The sequence below is a fragment of the Chlorocebus sabaeus genome, chromosome 15 (assembly GCF_047675955.1).
Source record: "Chlorocebus sabaeus isolate Y175 chromosome 15, mChlSab1.0.hap1, whole genome shotgun sequence".
Lineage (NCBI taxonomy): Eukaryota > Metazoa > Chordata > Mammalia > Primates > Cercopithecidae > Chlorocebus > Chlorocebus sabaeus.
In genome coordinates, this window is record NC_132918.1 from 10,487,757 (window position 1) to 10,503,034 (window position 15,278).

At 37.1% G+C, this 15,278-nt stretch overlaps 1 protein-coding gene across 7 annotated transcripts in view; it reads right to left on the reverse strand.

The window, feature by feature from the left end:
• Positions 1 to 15,278, reverse strand: part of PIK3CA (phosphatidylinositol-4,5-bisphosphate 3-kinase catalytic subunit alpha) — an 88,782-nt gene that overhangs the window by 49,108 nt on the left and 24,396 nt on the right. For 2 of the 7 annotated variants that reach the window (XM_007972036.3, XM_073023435.1), the window contains one exon: positions 1,333 to 1,464. The exons of 4 other annotated variants lie outside the window; for them this stretch is intronic. The gene's annotated coding sequence lies outside the window, so the exon portion shown is untranslated. Of the gene's footprint in view, positions 1 to 1,332; positions 1,465 to 12,463; positions 12,623 to 15,278 lie in introns of those variants that run through there. One more of the 7 variants, XM_073023434.1, reaches the window with a different exon arrangement.

Below are 15,278 nucleotides of genomic sequence, written 5' to 3' on the forward strand. Positions count from 1 at the left end.
GTCCAACCAGTATTTCATTTTAGTTGAGATCAGTGCACCATCATCCTCAATTCCACTGACCCTAGAGAGAACTCTCCAATTCTTAAGTCTTCCTTGTAGGCTCATTTGAAGGTAGTTTCCTTATTTGCAAAAGGTGAATAAGAACAGCTACTATCACAAAGTAATGTTATAATAATTAAAAGAGGGTTGGGCATGGTGGCTCATGCCTATAAACCCAGCACTTTGGGAGGCTGAGGTGGGCGGATCACAAGGTCAGGAGATCAAGATCATCCTGGCCAACATGGTGAAACCCCATCTCTACTAAAAATACAAAAAATTAGCTGGGCATGGTGGTGGGTGCCTGTAGTCCCAGCTACTCCGGAGGCTGAGGCAGGAGAATCGCTTGAACCCAGGAGATGGAGGTTGCAGTGAGCCGAGATCGCGCCACTGCACTCCACCCTAGGCGACAGAACAAGGCTCCATCCCAAAGAAAAACAAAGAGTTTAATGAGATAGTATACGTAAAGTCCTCAGCATAGTGCTTGGAACACAGAAATTCAATAAAGGATCCCTGTCTCTTATCTACTGGATCAATGTTATCTAAATGCATGTGTCCAGAAAGGGAAACAGAACTTTACTGTTTTAGGCTTGTTGTAAAGAGATGGTAGATATTATCTAGTTAGAACTCCTACACTTAGTAAAACACTATTTGGTTCACTGAAGCAACACTTAAAGGAAATTTGGTATCATATAGAAGGTAATTTTTTAAATTAGAGAAAAAAAAAACACTTCCCTTATAAAATGACTATAAAGTAGCATCTTTTACATAAAGAGAGAAACAATCCTAAGGTATTTAAGTTTGGCAGCTGTATATCCATTTCAGGACCAACTGTATATACTGAAGACAGTGAAAATAGAAGTCTATACACCTGATTGCCTCAATGAAAATTTAACCAATGAGATCAATGAAGAGATCAACCTAGCAAGGAATTGTGGTCTAATATAAAGGAAATGCAAAATATGGAAGGATTCTTGAAATGTTACTGCTAAGCAAACATTTCAGCTCCTGTGGAACTCAAAGAGAAAAGGTCCTGATGGTTTAACCTTTTACAACAAGTTTATAACCAAACCTATATTGATGATAACTAAAAAAATGGGGCTCATTTTTCTTTGTAATTCCCCTTTACCAAATGACACACATCCCACATACTTCAGGAAGAAAATCCCTCTATGACTTGGAACTTCAAAGATGATGCTAATCACACACTGTTCCATTCTTGATTGATGGATTCATTTAAAAAAAAAAACTATAAAAGGGCTCTACTTTTCAACTTAAAGTCAATGTTAAAACCACCTCTCCTTCCTTTTTCTTCCAAAAGTCCAGGGCTTCACCAAAAGTAACTTCACTCTTTGTTGCCATAATGAAGCTAACACCATTCCAGACTTGGCTGACATATAAAATAGCTGTTTCCTGGCTGCTTGTGATCTAAAGGAAATGAAACAAAAGGGTACATTATCCAGGGCCCAGCTTGTTGAGTTCATTAAGAGTTTAAGAATATCTAGATTAACATCTTAATTAAATTAAGAACATCTATGTCATATTGTGAAATATATATTTGGTATCTGTCCTCTCTCCTGGCACACAACTCCTAAATTCCTTGGAATCTCCAAAGTGTTAAGTGTCTTTCTGTATGCTAGTAAGTTGACTGGTGGCTGGCAGCCCCTAGGTTGCTTCAGGATGAGGGTTGGTTACCAGAAAAACCAAGGCAAGATTAAAGAATTGGGGCTTTTAGTCCCACCCCTACCTCCCCCCCTCCCCCCCTCACCACCTCCCCAGAGGAGAGAGGGGCTGAAGGTTAAGCTGATCACCAATGGCCAATTATTTAATCAATCATGCTACTTAATGAAGTTTCCATAAAAATCCAAAAAGGACTGAGTTCGAGGACCTTCTGGATAGCTGAACAAGTGGAGGTTCCTGGAAGGTGGCATGCCCACAGAGGGCACGGAAGCTCCACACCCCTTCCCACAAGCCCTGCCCTATGCATCTTCTTCATCTGTATCCTTTGTGATATTCTTTATAATAAACCGAAGAATGTATTTCCCTGAGTTCTATGAGCTGCTCTAGCAAATTAATCAAACCCAAGGAGGGGGTCATGGGAACCCTGATTTATAGCTAGTCAGTCAGAAGCACAAGTAAAACCTGAGGCTTATGACTGTCTAAATGGATGGCAGTCTTGTGACTGAGCCCTCAACCTATGGGATCTGATGCTATCTCCAGGCAGATAGTATCAGAACTGAACTGAATTACAGGATACTCAACTGCTGTCTATTGAAGAATCTGCTGCAGAATCAACTGACTGGTTGTTGGTGGGGAGAAATCCCCATAAACTTCTTGGCGACTAGTGGTCACAGAAGTCTCCTGTGTTGATTGTTGTAGTGTGAGAGCAGAGGAAAAATGGTTTATTTCTATACAATCTAGAAAAGGATAACATGAGCAATATGTCTTTCAAATCACTTGACCTGATCCTTTTAAAGATCTGTAAGAAGCTGAAGGCAAGATGTTTCTGTAAGTCATCAGGGATTAGAACTTCTCCCCCTGAAGTTTATGAAATGGCTTCTCCTCTTTTGTTTTTATGCTTCTTTCTAGTATAGCTCAATGACTTAATAAGCCTTTCTGTGGCTCTGAATACCTCAACAGCTTTCTTTCAAGTCTTTCCACTACTATGGGTGAGAGTGGAAAACAGTTGCCACACACTGTTCCTCCAGTGTTTCTTCATCAAAAATCAATAGCTATCTTATTTCCTTATATCATGGGGTGAGGACATAATTTAGTCACCACAGGGACTTGTATTCAAGTACTATCCCAGAAAGTGATGCTCTTTAGTATTTAGATAAATTAAAACTTGCCTGCATCTCACTGATTAGCCCTATTGTCTTGAGAATGAAGAAGAGATGAGTCTTTCATACCAAACTTTTACAGTGCTGCCATCATAAAGTGAAACTTGGGTTAGCTACAGGTCTCTTGGTTCTATCTTCCTTAAACATAACAGTCGGTATCCACAGAGGTGAAAGAATCCCCACCAAAATGCCTACACAGAAGATTTTCAGTCTAGGCTGGTCCAATAAATAGAGCTATCAACGTTGGGGACACCAGCAGATACAATATATTCACCTAATTGCATCCACATATGTTTCACAGAAGGTCTTTTTGCTCTGGACTATTACTTTCATTTTTGACCAATTCAACATTCCAAACTTAACAGATTTATCTGTACTGTCTGTCAGAAGGCCAAAGTGATCTGGAGGGGAGAGAACCAGGGACTAATGATAAAGCTTCATCATGGTCTACTGTCTTCTGTAGAGTTCTCTATTTCCTGAGACCAAGTGTCATAAAATTGTAGCTATGGTGTCTGTGACTATGATTACATACTCCCAGGCACAAATAATAAGCAAAGCAGATATTAATATATCACTGTCCTAACTGGCTGTTGCAAGGACAATATTTTCAAAATCAAATGACACGGTCTGGACTGTGCTGCTGTGATTGTGGTGGTGATAACTGCCAATACTGACGGGCTAAGGAGGAGGTGTAAATGGACTCCACCAATTTGCTTTGCAGCAGGAAAACAGCCTGCTGGTACGTGAATCCAGATTAAAAATATGGAGCACTTCTTGAATGTGTGTATAAATTTTGCGCAGGGAGGGGCAATGCTCGTCTTGTCGTCCTTCTAATTTTAGTAGTATGTGCTGTGAAAATAGGCACTAGCCAATAATCTTCTACCAAAAATACTAGAAGGACCTTGCTTTTAGTTTCATTCCTGCCAAGACACAGGCCCTAATGGCTTCTATTACACAATTATGTATCAGTTAACACAGTGTCATAAAATATATTTTAGTTCACAAAGTATTTAATACACAACAAGGATTAGACACTGGAAAAAGTCTGGCTCTAGATGTACTGAGTATCCTTGTTTGCCATATAAATACTTAGGTCCCTGACATTTTTGTCTAGTTATTTATCTGTCCTTATTATCTTTTTGTCCACATCACAACCTCAGCCTATGTCCTTGAACTGATTTCCTTTCTTAGGAGCTATTATTGTAATCTCTTATTCTTTCCTCTAATACCATATTTATATATTACTGGTATTCTCACCAATAGAAATAAAGCACAGAATGTATAATGCACTGAAATTTTATTGCACTTAAGGTGATCACTTAATGTCTATTCTTAACTTGCTCATTTCAAATGCCAAATTTATTGGTCAAAACAACTTTTTCCTGGCTCTACATAAATTAATCAGATAAACCCATAAACAGCTTCTTGCAAAAATAATACATTTTCTTCCAACTATACTCTAATGAATTTAAGATATTGTATTTTTTTAAGTGAATACACCCCAAGTCCATCTGGGATGTTACGACATTGGATGATATACAGTAGATGATATACATGATATACAGTAGAAATTTGATTTAAATAACAATGCTTTTTCAATGATAAAGACCAAACAATAACTTTATATTCTGATGTAACTGCTTGCCATATGCCCCATTTTCTGGCAATAACAAAATACTCTAGTATTACGTTAGTAATAATGAAAATGTCCATTGCAAGCAATTATTGACCAACTTTAATAGTGATTTATCATCCTTCAGTATTTGATCTCTGGCAAAAGGGCTATTTCACAACAGGAAAGCTTGAAGTAATGCAAAATAACTTTGGCAAGCAAAGAAACTCAGATCTCCCAGAAGTGCAGTGAGAGCTTAATTTCAGCACAAGCGTCCCCTAGCTAAGATGTAAAGAGAAGTTCTATGAATGAAAGCAACAAGAATGTGAAGTCATGTAAGCACAGATTTTTTAAAAAATCCATCTTTTAGATAACACAATACAGCCAAGATACTTCAGAATCCATTCAACAGTGGAAAAGAAATATTAGTAAGTGGTCTTTATTTTCCCTTTCAAACATTTACTGTTTGTTTATACTTATATACAGTTCAATGTACCAAGTATCTTGCAAATTATAATTACTATACCTTAAAAAGCAAGCAAAGAGAACAACAAACTGAAATGGGTATAACTGTGTAAAAGCAGCAACATACATGATCAGTGAGTAGAATATTACCTTTTTTTTTTTTTTTTTGAGACAGGGTCTCTCTCAGGAGTAGCGTTATGATCATGGCTCACTACAGCCTCAACCCCCTCCCCACCCCAGCCCCAGACTCAAGCAATTCTCCTGCCTCAGCTTCACGAGTAGCTAGGAGCTGGGACTACTTGTGTGTGCTATCATGCCCAACTAATTTTTTTTTTTTTTAAATGCAGAGATGGGGTCTCGCCATGTTGCCCAGGCTGATCTTGAACTCCTGGGCTCTAGTGATCCTTCTGCCTCTGACTTTCAAAGTGCTGGGATTAGAGGCGTGAGCCACAGCACCCAGCCAATACTGCCACTCTTATTCACTGATGCTCTGTATGACATTAGTTAACCATCCAAGGCATACAGTTAAACAATAAATTACTTACAATGATTTAATAAATTAAAATGCTTCTTTTATAAAATTTATTAACTGACAAAAACTTTTAAACTGGCTATTTAACATAAGTCATTAATGCTTTTTCAATGATAAAAAGCTTTTTTTTGGACACAAAATTGGACATTTTGTATATGTGTCCAATAATTATAATTAGAGATAAATATGTGATGGGAGTATCCTGACACGGTAAAAATTCAGAGTGAGAGCATCTAGTACTATGGTATATAAAGAAGACATTCAAACCTCTATTTCTTAAATTACAAGACTTTAAAAGTTAAAATAAAACTAGAATATAACCTTTCAACTTCATCATCTAGCTGATATGCTCTATTTGATAGTTGCTTTATGGTCTATGTGACTATAATTTAGTAGACTTAAACTAATTTTGAGGAACATAAGAAAAAAAGGCAGAGAAAATATGTTCAGTTATCTCCACTGTCAATATTGGAAGTTAGAAATTTAACTTCTGACACAAGCCCCTCAAAATAACAAAGTTTTAAAAAAATAAAATTATGGGTCCTATTTCTATTGCATAATTCACAGAATTATAACAATTAGCTAATTTGTTTAAAAAATCTACCTTCCCAACTAGAATCAGCTAATTAAGATGTGCTTGGCTTCTTTGTTACAACTGGGTTGATAATACTAGTGTTCTTGCCCATCACTAGTCTACTCACAATAGTATCATCAGCACTAAGATCCAAATAACAGTGCCGTATTTATGACTGCATTTTAGTTTCCACAAAAGCAAAATTCTGAGAACAGCATGAGTCATTATCCCTAGGGTAAAAAAAAAAAAATAATGGTTCTTTGGTCAGAATATGAAACTTATTGCTGATACCAGTAATTTAGTCTAGAAATTCCTTTTCTGAATAAAAGGAACAGAATGTTTCTCTATTCACATACTCCAAAACTAACAGAACTGTCCATCTGTCTGCTTTTACTACTCTCCGTATCTGGTGTGTGGTGACAGAGAAACAACCTTTAATCTAGCTATTTTCAGTACTGATCTTTTGTTCTTCTGTTCTCTCAGTTTGTCTTTTTGCCAGGACAAAACACACAAATACACACACATATAGAGACACACACACAATCTCTGACCTTTCTCTTCCTAGTAGGGCATTTATGACAAAATCATGCAATAATACACAGACAACATTCTAAACATGGATATGTATATCCATGTTAAATGTTAAAAAGTTCTCAGGTTCACATTTTATATTTCATCTTAAAACATCTTCATAATTAAAAGGTAAAAGTTACAAAGGTAAAGAAATACTGATGTTATTATTTAATTAAAGTGTGTTCCCCCAAATTTCCTTAATAGAATGTTGAAATGATCTCTGTTGTTTTTATGGCCTCCTTTAATGGTTTCATTTGTTGATACCTCTTACTCTGCTCATTATTCAAATGTGGAATGCATTCTTCATGACATCACCACTTTCTCAATCTCCAAGGTTAAAACCTTTGGTGCTTTCAACTCCTCTCTTGCATGACATCACTTCCACCCCTTAAATCACCCTCAAATTCATCACTTTTTTTTTCAATCTTCTCTATCACTACTAGACCCTAAAAGAGTTCTCATATGCAGGACTGATCTCTAATTCACAAGCATTCATTAAGCAATTACCATCTATAAGACACTAGCAGCTGAAGCAAAGGGATGGGTGATGAAAAGGAAACGGGGAGAAAAACATTCATACAAGTATATAAATGAAGTATATAAATGAAGTTGAAAGACCTTATTATCTAACAATTACAAGGCAGAATGTGGTAATTTTAGGAGAAAGCGAGCCTGTGTGTCCGTTTAGGGGAGGCTTAATGAATGAAAAAGATTTCTGACAGGTACAGAATGAGAGAGTGGAACAGGTTAAGTGGACAGTATGAACTAAGGCAAGAGACCCTGAAAGCACAAAGCATCCAATTTTTCCCCTACCCACTTAATTATCCACAGTGTCACTAGAATTGGCTATCTAAAACATATATCTAATTACACCATTACTCAATTAAGACAATATTGTGAATCTCTAGTAACTATACAATACAGCCCTGACTCAAAGCCTCAACCATTACAACTGTGCTCTGTCCTTATTTTTCCCCACACTCCAAGCTCTAATCTTACTAGATCAATCTTTACCCTTTACAATTTTTTTTTTGCCTTTGTAAATATGGTCCACGATCTTTTACCTCATATTCACATTTATTGCCATTTTAATCATACTCATCCTTTAAATTCAGCCCAAGTATCTTCTGTAAAGTCCCTTCACAGTCTTATTAAACTTGGCTTATCATTCCAGATAAACTTTTGAATATTTTGCTAAATTCAAAAACAAAAATCAAGGCAAAACTTCTTGGTATTTTGAGAACAGGGAGAACTGACATCTTTACAAGATGTTTTTCCTATCCAAGTATGCATTTTCACTTACCTATTTTTCAATGTTTCTCAGTAATTTTTCAAATTGAACTATAATTAACATACAATGAACTCTGCACATCTTAAGCATTAAGTTTGATGACTTTTGACAACTTTTTACACCCATGTAACCACTGCACAAAACAAGACATATAATATACATTTCTATTATCCTAGAACATTCTGTCATGCTCTTTCCAATTACTTTATCTCTCTGCCCCCAGGCAATCACATTTTGGTTTCTGAAATTATAGATTAGTTTTGCTGATTCTTAACTTTACATAAATTGAATCTCAGTGTATAGTTTTGTATTTGGCTTCTTTTGGTTAACATACTGTCAGGTACAGAATGAGAAGAGCACACCAGGTTGGGATTCATCTATGTTTCAATGTATTCGTGGTTAGTTCTTTTTAGGTAGTATTCCAAAATATACTACAGCTTGTTTATACAATTTCCAGTTGTTGAACATGTGGGCTGTTTCCAGCATTGACTTTCAAAATTCCTACATCAATTTTTGTTATACTTAGCAAAATGTTAGGTTGTAAACTTGCAGAAAAGAGTTTATTCTTAAACGCTTATCCTTTAAAAAGCCTGTTTGCAAGGCTGGTTTGGTGTCTGGGAACTTGGATCTTGCATTTTGGGAGGATTCCTACCCTGATTCCCATCTGATAAGACTAGCTCCATGTGTCTAAAGTGTTTATGATAACAATATGCTTTCTGCTTAATACCTGCTTTCCTTTGGGAGTCTGGAATTTGAGTGTGCGCTGAGCAGAGGGTATGATCAGACACTGGTAAAAGTCCTGAGCACTCAGTCTCTAGCAAACTTCCCTGGCTGGTTAGATTTCACAAGTATTGTCACAACTCTTTGCTGGGGAAATTAAGTGTGTCTTGTGAGACTCTGTGGAAGAGGATTGTTGGAAGCCTGTACCTGGTCTCCCCTGGATTTTGCTCCATTCACCTTTTCCCTTTGCTAACTCTGTGTTTTCACTGTAATAAGTGATAAAGCCATGAGGACGACATCATGCTGGGTTATGTGAGTTGTCCTAGCAAACCATGAAACCTAGGGATAATTCTGGGAACCTCCTGACACATAAGGTAAATGTTATGTTTAACTTTATAAGAAATAGTTCTTATATTCCCACCAGTAATAAGTTAGAGTTCCAGTTGGTCTATATCATAACTATTCAGTAGTATCAGTCACTTTTATTTCAGCTATTCTAGTGGGGTTACCTCATGATGATTTGAATTTGTAGTGGTATCTTACCATGGTTTTAATTTGCATTTACTGATGACTAATAATGATGGTGGAAATCTTTTTGTGTGCTTATTGGCCATTTGTGTATCTTCCGTGAAAGGTCTGCTGGAGTCTTTTGCCCGTTTTTATATTAAGTAGTTCATAATTTTTAAAATGTTAATTTCTGAGGATTTTTTTTTATTTTTAGAGACAAGGTCTCACTTTGCCACCCAGGCTGGAGTGCAGTGGCGTGATCATAGCTTACTACAGCCTCAACTTCCTGAATAGCTAGGACTATAGGCACATGCCTCCATGCCCAGCTAACTTAAAAAAAAAAACTTATTTTTTGGTAATGACAGAGTCTTGTCTCACTATGTTACCAGGCTGGTCTTGAACTCCTAGCTTTAAGTGATCCTCCCACCTTGGCCTCCCAGAGCACTGGGATTACAGGTGTGAACCACCACACCTGGCCTTCAGAGGTTCTTTATATATTCTGATACACATCCTCAATCCCTTGTAAATGCTGGGAATTCTGTGTTTTTTTTTTTTTTTTTTTTTTTTTTTTTTTTTTTTTTAAACTCATTCTGTGGCATGTCTATTCATTTTCTTAACGCTGTCTTTTGATGAGGAAAAACTATGAATAAGACTTATTTATCAAATTTTCTTTTGAGATTAGTGCTGTCTTGTCCAACAAATCCTTGCTCAGTTTTAAAAGATTTCTTCATATAAGCTCTGCTATGGTTTAAGTTTATTTCTAGATAAGTGATCTTTTTGTTAATTTTCTGAATAGGTTTTTCTCTTCCACTATATTTTATAATTAGTTATTGTTCAGATAAAGAAAAACTATAGGCCGGGCGCGGTGGCTCATGCCTGTAATCCCAGCACTCTGGGAAGCTGAGGCAGGCAGATCACCTGAGATCAGGAGTTTGACACCAGCCTGGCCAACATGGTGAAACCCTGTCTCTACTAAAAATAGAAAAATCAGCTGGCAGTGGTGGCAGGTGCCTGTAATCCCAGCTACTCAGGAGGCTGAGGCAGGAGAATCACTTGAAACGAGGAGGCGGAGGTTGCAGTGAGTGGAGACTGGGTCACTGCACTCCAGCCTGGGCGACACAGTGAGACTCCATCTAAAAAAAAAAAAAAAACAACAAAAAAAGGAAACTATAGTTTATATATTAATGCTATAATACCAAGACGCCACACAGAAAAAGATGGGTAAATCTCACTAAATAAAAGTCAAAGATTCTGGTCTAGCAATAGTACCATAAACCAAAATGAAAGACCACTGGCAAACTGGGAAAGCACCTGCAACACACATATGACAAAGGGCTAACTTCTGTAATTTACAAATAGTTTAGTCAAGTCAATAAGAATTTTAAAAGGCTATACATACAAAGTTTTCAGAAAAAGAAGTTTAAATAGCCAACCAACCTAAAAAAATATTTAAAAATGCAAATAAAAACAAAAATATATCCCCATTTCTAAACTTATCATATTGAAAAAAACAAGTTTGATGAAACCTAGTAACTGCAAAGATAGCCCTCTCAGATTGTTGGTAGGAATGTAAACTTTCTGGGAAACAGTCTGACAATATGATTCGAATTTTAAATGCACTTATTCTTACATTGGGCAACCTCACTACTGGGAACTTATTATACGGATCTCTTTGTAAAAATTCAACCAAAAGTAAGCCAAACAATATTAATCGCAACAATATTCATGAAAGCAAAAACTACAAACCACCAAAATCTTCATCAATAGGGAGATTTCATAAATTATAATAAAGCATTTTATGGACTACTATATAGCCATTAATATCAATGACATAGACTTGTAGGTAGTGACATGAAAAGATCACCAAGATGTAGCAAAGTCGTGAAGGAATAGCTGCAGAATAGTTTATAAAAAAGGGGTAGCATATACTTCTGATCTTAAAATATCTGAGTAAAGTCACCAATCATTTCTAAATAAGGAGAATGAAAGAAACTCTTTCTTTGATGAAGCTGGAAAACTGTAACCCTAAACCATAATATACAAAGACGGGGGGGGGGGGGGGGGGGAAAGACTCACCAGAGGTGAGAAATGTTAAATTTAAGTGCCTAAAGAACCCAGCCAATTCTCCTGAAACCCCATAAAGTTCAGGACTAGGAGGTTCCTGGAACTACTGGAATTCCAGGTCTCCAACTCCAGTTGGTGTACTCAGTGACTTCCCAATCATGCAGAAATCAGAAGGCATAATTTCTCGAAAAACTAAACTCAAGATGCTTTGGACTTCAACAGATACAGAAGTAGATATGGATGAAGTAGATATGACTAAAACCAAAAGATTATGTGCAACTCTAATGAGACCCAAAGTCCCTTTCTTCAGTATTTCTCTAAAACATAAGCAGCCCCCACAGAGAAGACTATAGATTTCCTCTGGAAAGTATTCAAAACTAGAGAAAACAAAACTAACCTAGAGAAAAATGGTGATACAAAGATTTCCTATAGCGGAGTTTACCAATAGACAAGAGCTCTGACTTCATACCCAGAGCTTTCGGTCAGCTTTTCGTATCTTTTAAATATGAATGACCACCGAGGATCTTCATGCATTTGAGGAATGTCTCCAATATTAAAGATTGAGACCAAAATGAAACAGAAGTGGTGAGAAACAGAATGATGGCACAGAGGAAAATGTCAAAGAAACTGTAATTAAAGATAAAAGATTGCATCCTTATGCAGAGGAACCAATAAGACCAGGGAATAAGAACTGAAAAAAAAAAAAAAAAAAAAAAAAAATTCAACGAAAGTTCGAAGTTAAAGTTAAGGCAATTTTCCAGAAGGCAGAATAAAAAGAAAGGGATGTGTAAGAGGAGGGAAAGGTAAAAATTTAGAAAAGCAATCTAGGAAGTGTAATATCTGCCTAGTAGGAGTTCCAGAGAGAATAATGAAAACAAAGGGGAGGGAGGGAATATCAAAAAAGGCAAGGATACTTCCAAGAATAGAAAAATGTAAATCTGTAAGCAGCAGGGACTTATGGAGTACACAGCACAATAGATAAATGACACACACCAAGATACCATACCATAAAATTTCAGAACACCAGAAATGAAGAGATTAATCACTTCCAGAGAGAAAAATAAAAAATAAAAAATGAGGAAACAGGCACTTAGAACTCTAAATAGCAAAACTGAAAGCTGGAAGATACCAGAGCAATATCTGGGTAAAAATGATTTTCAATCTAGCATTCTACACTCACTTAAAATATCACATAATTGTACGAGCAGAATAACACATATTCAGGTATGTAAAATCTCAAAACATTTACCTCCTAGTTATCTCTCTTCAAGATGCCATGAGAGGATAAGCTCCTATAGAATGAGGTAGTCACCATGAAGGTATGGGGCATAGGAATCAAGGCTTCAACACAGGAAGCAGGTGTAGGGAATTTCCAGGATGAGGACAAAAAGGAGTCTTGAGATAACAGCTGTGAAACAGACGCAGCAAGCAATCAAGATTAAATCAGAAATACTGAAGGCGCTACAAAGGCTATTATAGGAAAATAACTAAACTAATTATCACATATGAGACTTACTGCAAAGATGGACTGAAGCTCATTGAAAGACAAATTCAGACACAATGGTAACTAAGCAAATTTCTAAGATGAAGCAATTAATTAAAAAACAACAGCAAAGTTGTAACAGAAAAAAAATAACCCCATGTAGCATTTGCTTTATTACTATATGGTCACTGAATAATGAAATAACTAAATGTGGATTTAACCAGTAATGATTAAATATAGGATGATAAGTCAAAAGAAGATATGAGCGTTAAAACTGTATGAGAAAGCTAATGAATAATGTCGAATATTGGTGGACCACGACAGAGCAATATACCCCATTATTATAAGGTGGCAAACACCATAGTAGTAGCTTAAATAGTTGAAAGTGGTTTCCTGAAGCATGACATGGGACAAGACAAAGTTGTGAGGGGGCTGGGGGTAAGTGAGATACAGTAATGAACTGATGTTTTGTTTGTTTCTGAGATGGAGTCTAGCTCCGTTGCCCAGGCTGGAGTGCGGAGGCACAATCTCCGCTCATTGCAACCTCGGCCTCCCCAGGTTCAAGCGATTCTCCTGCCTTAGTCTCCCGAGAACTGGGATCACAGGTGCTTGCCACCACGCCCAGCTAATTTTTTTGTATTTTTAGTAGGGACAGGATTTCACTGTGTTGGCCAGGCTGGTCTTGAACTCCTGACCTCGTGACCCGTCCACCTCGGCCTCCCAAAGTGCTGGGATTACAGGTGTGAGCCACCATGCCCGCCTGATGTTTTTATTAACCTTTCAGCTGTAATTTGAAAATAATATGCATATATTATTTTATTTTAGCTTTACCTGAGGTATAAATTAAAATTCAGTTTGATGAGTCTTGGTGAATGTATAGTTGTAAAAACCACCACTACAATTAAGTTTTAAAACACTTCCGGGTCGGGTACAGTGGCTCACACCTGTAATCCCAGCACTTCGGGAGGCCGAGCCGGGTGGATCACCTGAAGTCCGGAATTCGAGACCAGTCTGGCCAATATAGCGAAACCCCGTGTCTACTAAAAATACAAAAAATTATCCAGGTGTGGTGGCAGGCGCCTGTAGTCCCAGCTACTTGGGAGGTGAGGCAGGAGAATCGCTTGAACCCGGGAGGCAGAGGTTGCAGTGAGCCGAGATTGTGCCATTATACTCCAGCCTGGGCAACAAGAGCGAAACTCCACCTCAAAACAAAAACAAAAAAACATTTCCACAACCCACCTTTACAAGTGTTATTTCTTTGCAGTCAATACACCACGTAGGTAATTACTGGGGTAAGCACTTAAGTTTAGGTCTACGAACCATCAATCCATCAATCCATTTTTAATAAATTTGTTATTCTAGCACCTTTTTTTTTTTTTTTGAGACGCCGCGAGTCTCGCTCTGTCGCCCAGGCTGGAGTGCAGGGGCATGATCTCGGCTCACTGGAAGCTCCGCCTCCCGGGTTCACACCATCCTCCTGCCTCAGTCTCCGGACTAGCTGCAACTACAGGCGCCCGCCACCACGCCCGGCTAATTTTTTTTTTTTTTTTTTTTTTTTTTTTTTTTTTGTATTTTTAGTAGAGACGGGGTTTCACAGTGTGATAGCCAGGACGGTTTTGATCTCCTGACCTCGTGATCCGCTCGCCTCAGCCTCCCAAAGTGCTGGGATTACAGGTGTGAGCCACCGTGCCCGGTCTTTTTGAAGAGACTATTCTTTTCCCATTGAATTACCTTAGCACCTTTGTTGAAACTCAGCTACCACATAAATAATACCTAACCTATTTATTTATGTGTTTTTATTAACAGATAAGGTAACATATAATATAAACGCAAAAATGTTCAATAAAAAGAAAACTACGTTACATTTCATTAAATCACGGGAAAAAGATCTATAGGATGTACCAATTGTCCAAAATAAGAAATTAATTGAAAAATATTATTATGTTAAGAATTACTCTTTCTAGATTCTCAAATCTCTTTCATTCATCTATATGTCTATCCTTACGCTAATACTGTACTATTTTGATTATTGTAGCTTTATAGCAAGTACAAATCAGGTACCTGTGTTCAGATTTTGTAGTTTTTGTGTGCGGTTATGTTTTTTGCACTTCCATATACCTTTTAGAACCAGTCTGTCTATTTCTATGAGAAAACCTGACAAGATTTTGATTGGGACTACATTGAACATAGTGTACCAATTCATGAATATAGTGTACCTCTCAACTTAGTTCTTCTTTAACTTCTATCAACAATATTTTGTAGTGTTCAGTGCAGAGGTCTGTGTATCTATTCTTAAGTTTATTACTAACTATTTAGCTATGTGATACTATTGTAAATGATTTTGTTTTTAATTTCATTTTTGGATTGTTCATTGCTAGTATTTAGAAATATAATTCTTGTTGGTTATCTTTTACTCTACAGCCTTGCCTAAGTCACTTGTTCTAGTAGTGTTTTTTTTTGGGGGGGGGTAGATTCTTTAGAACTTTCTCTATATATGCCATCTATTTGGTTTTACTTCTTCCTTTCCATTCCGAGTATCCTTTAATTTCTTTTTCTTGCCTTACTACATTGGCTAGGACCT